Source organism: Crocuta crocuta, unplaced genomic scaffold (genome assembly GCF_008692635.1).
Source record: "Crocuta crocuta isolate KB4526 unplaced genomic scaffold, BGI_CrCroc_1.0 scaffold541, whole genome shotgun sequence".
Lineage (NCBI taxonomy): Eukaryota > Metazoa > Chordata > Mammalia > Carnivora > Hyaenidae > Crocuta > Crocuta crocuta.
Window position 1 is genome coordinate 1,848,097 of NW_027531901.1, and position 4,156 is coordinate 1,852,252.

The following is a 4,156-nucleotide window of genomic DNA, read 5'->3' on the forward strand; positions in this document are numbered from 1 at the left end:
AAGTGACAGAAGACTCCCACCTCTTTCCCCAGATCACAGAGATGGAGACACTGGCTTTGAGTCTGTCATCGTTCATGGTGACCCAGAGAAGTGTGTCTGCGTGTTGGAGCCCCTGGAGCGGCTGTCTGGGTGAGGCTGGAGGGCCATGCGAGCCGGGAGCTCAAGTGAGCTTTTCCCTGGCCAGCAGTGGGGGCCCGAGGCTAGCTGCGAGTCTCTGGCTGCCCCGAGCAGGCTCCTGGTCACTGCTGCACAGAGGGACACAAGCCTCATTGCACGGGCTCCCTGGAGAAGGGCGGCGACCTGCCCTATTTAGGGACCTCTTCACTGATCTTGAACCCCCTAAATAGCAACAGAACACGCAGTGGATATTAACAACCATAAGGGAGAAAAGGATGTTTCTTGGGTCCTAGTATTCGCCAGACCCTGTGCAGGGAGCTTTGGTTATGTTCGTTGCCCACAAAAATTCTTAGGAGGAGATATTCCATTTTTCCTCCCTTAGAGATGAAGACACAGACGCCCCGAGGGGTTATGGGCCTGAGGTCACGTGGCTGGAAATGTAGGATTTGGGGTCAGGGCTGCAGCCCAGGCGAAAGGCCAGGCTGAGCAGAATCTGAGGTGAGGCTGGCGGCGGCGTGAAGGCCTCCCCTGCCGCGTGGAAGGGCCCCTCCCGCCGAGCAGGTGCACCTTGCTTCAGACAACGCTCCTTGTCTTCCTCTTGCTCTCGCTTCTCCGCTGCCCCCCGGGGAGCAAGGATCTGACCCCGGAGGGCAGGGGCCCCCCAGCATTCCGCCTCACCAGCACCTGGCCGTGCGAAGTGAAATGCCGGGTGACTATTTCTGTCCCTTTCTCCCCTCATCTGGCCCCGCAGGATCATCCACGGAGGTTCGCTGAGCACTGTGATAGCTACCACTGATTTTGTTCGCTTGTCTTAGTTAATTTATTTATTTTGAGAGAGAGAGAGAGAGAGAGAGAGAGCACAAGCAGGGGAGGGACAGACAGGGAGAGAGAGAGAATCCCAAGCAGTCTTCACAGTATCAGCGAGGAGCCCGACACGAGGCTCCAACCCATGAACCGTGAGGTCATGACCTGACCCCAAACCAAGACTCCGACACGACCCTGCGAGCGCCCCAGGCGCCCCGGCACCGCCCCGTCCCATGATGGCATACAACAGTGCCGATGCGGGCTTTTCAGGCACCGTGAGCATCGCCTTCAAGAGGTCTCCTCCTTGCCTGGGTCCACCTTGGCGGTGAGCTGGTGTGGAGTTATTCCATGGGCTACGCTGGAAAATAAGGGCCCGTGGAGCCATCCCGATTGCAAAGAGGACTTTCTCCTTTTGCTCTTCCCGTGGGCCAATCTCAGGTGCAAGGACAAGGCGACAAGCTTGAAGATGGATTATGTGTTCAAACACACACATAAGCTACACGGGTGCTGGTGAGCTACGCTTGGCCACCTCGGACTTAGGGAACAGCAACCGACGTGCCTGTAAATACTGAGTCAGTCTGCGGGTAATTACGGGCCCACTGAACCGACCATTCCCGACCTTTAATTAGCCTCTTCCTTAACACGGACATGCACATGGATGTACTTGGTCTTTACCACAGTCCTGGGAGGCAGGCTCTTCCATCTCCGATTTGAGAAATGGGGACGCTGAGGTGAACACACAGCCAGCGGGTGACAAAGCCAGGGTCACACGCAGGCGGCATGGCTTCCTCCCCAAAGCCGCGTTCTCTGCACCTAGCGCTCTCTCCCTGTGCCTCTGAAGGGTGCACAGCAATGGGGAGGACACGGCCCCCGTTTCCAAGGAGGGGAAACAAGACGTATGTGTCAGAGTTCCCCAGAGAGAGGTGTGGGTGATATACTCACATGAAAGTATTAAATTAATACATTAATCAATACAGCTATTATATAATATTAATCGGTGCATAGATGGGTAGACAGGTTCACTTCAAGGACTTGGCCTATGCAGCTCTGAGGACGGGCAGGCCGTCAGGGCTGGAGACCCGGGCGAGGGACTCAAGCTGCAGTGCTCTCCCCCGGGGAAGCCTTGGTCTTGCTCGCCAGGCCCTCCGGCGGCTCAGATCAGGCCCGCTCCGATCACCGAAGGCCATCACCTTTGCTTACGCTGTACAGTCACTCCTAGATCAGTGTAGACTGAATAACTGGGGATCACAGCCCGAGTCAAGCTGGCCCGGGAAACTCACCGTCTCACAGGGAAGGCGTGTGTACTCATGGACAAGGGCAGCTCGCTGTGGCGGGCACAGCGGCCCCGCGGAGGCCCGCTCACCCCGGGGCCCGCCAGACCGGGGGAGGGGGGCTGGGAGACAACCTGTGCTTGCGTTTGTGAGCTTTTGGCCAAAATGTAGTATACGTTTCCTCCCTGGGAAAAGGGCAAGAAACAAGAGGAGCTGGACCGGCGCAGAAGCCGGGGGGGGCGGCGAGTGGCAGCGGCTGGCGGGGGCTGCGGCTTCCACGCCACGCCAAGCACAGGATGGCGCACGGCCTGGGTTTGCTTCGCAGCTTCTTTCTCTCCTTGCCCCATATCTTGGCCCTTGGAGTGGAACCCCAGGACCCCCGCGCTGCAGGGACACTGCGTGTGCTCGCGCGCGCGCACACACACACACACACACACACACACACAGCATAGAACCTTCCAGCGCTTTCTCGGGTCCCAGCCCACGAGTAGCCACCCCGCATTGCTCTCATAGCCCGGCTTCCTCCACTCAGTGGTGAGGCTGGAGGCGATGGTCAGTGGGGATGAGGTGGCCATCCAGGAAAACGTAGTTGAAATTAAACCCCTTCCCAGCCCGCCACGCACGGGTAGATGCCAGAGGCCCACTGCTCCCAAAGCCTACGGCCGCCTTCATGCCTAATGCTTACAGGTCATTAAAAACTAAAAGCAACCTTATCCTGACAGTAGCTAGATCTTCAGGCTCCTGTGAGACCCTGCTGTTAGCATCCAGAAGTTCCTTGGAAATGAACTTCATCTCTACCCCCTGCCCGCCCCCCCCAAACTTGAAAGCAGAGAGTCAGTGTCTCCTCACATCCCCAGCGCAGCTCTTTCTGCCCTCGGGTCCTGTCCTGGTGCCTTAATAAAATCACCTTTCTGCACCGGAGACGCCTCAAGAATGCCTTCTTCGCCATTTGCTCACAAACCGCACGGCCTCATTTCCTCACTGGCACAAGAGGAAGAGGGGCATTTCTCCCTCGCGAAGCCCCGAAGGCAGCACGGCCACCTCTTTGCCGACGCCTCCGGTGAAGCCATTGGGATTTTGCCCCCGCGGGTTTGTGCCCATCTTCCAGACCGGGCGCAGAGGATGACGTCCCCCAGGCGGAGGGCAGCACCCGCCCCTGGAGATCCTTAAGAATGTTCTTTCAGACTGTTCGGGGTGGGAGGCGATGTTCAAGGACAGAGGAGCCTCCGTTAGTTACGCCACAGCCCGTAACACCTGTGCCGCTCTGTGCGGGGCCCGGCGCTAGTCGTAGAGAGGCTCAAGAAGAGGAGGGCGATGCGGAGAACAAGTGATGTAGACACGGCTAAATGTCCTCACAGCCTGCAGCCCACTGGTAAACACCTGAGGCAGGCTCCCGTCCCCGGGAGCTCCCCACTGTTTACTGGTAAAGCTTTGCTAGAGGGAAGAGCAACCGTGGCTTCGTGCTGACTGGGCCTCTGCGATCACCAAGGTCTTCTTTAAAACATGAAACACCTTTCTGGAAACTTCCCTGGTCTGTACCTCCCCAGGTCTCAAGCATATAACCAATTGTTCTTCATAATCCCAGAGCGGCTCTTTCTGCCCACAGTCCTGTCCCCGCGCTTTAATAAAACCGTCTTTGGGGTGTCTGGCTGGCTCCATTGGTGAAGCGTCCAACTTCCCGTCAGGTCATGAGCTCACGGCTCAAGAGTCCGAGCCCCGCGTCCAGCTCTGTGCTGACAGCTCTGAGCCTGGAGCCTGCGTCAGATGCTGTGTCTCCCTCTCTCTCTGTCTCTCTGTCTCTCAAAAATAAATAAACATTAAAGAAATTCTAAAAAAACATCTTTTCTCACTGAAGACTTCTCAAGAAGTATGTGGAATTTAAGAAACACAACATAGGGAAAGGGAAGGGAAAATAAAATAAAAACAGAGAGGGAGACAAACCCTTAGAGGCTCTTATGTACAGA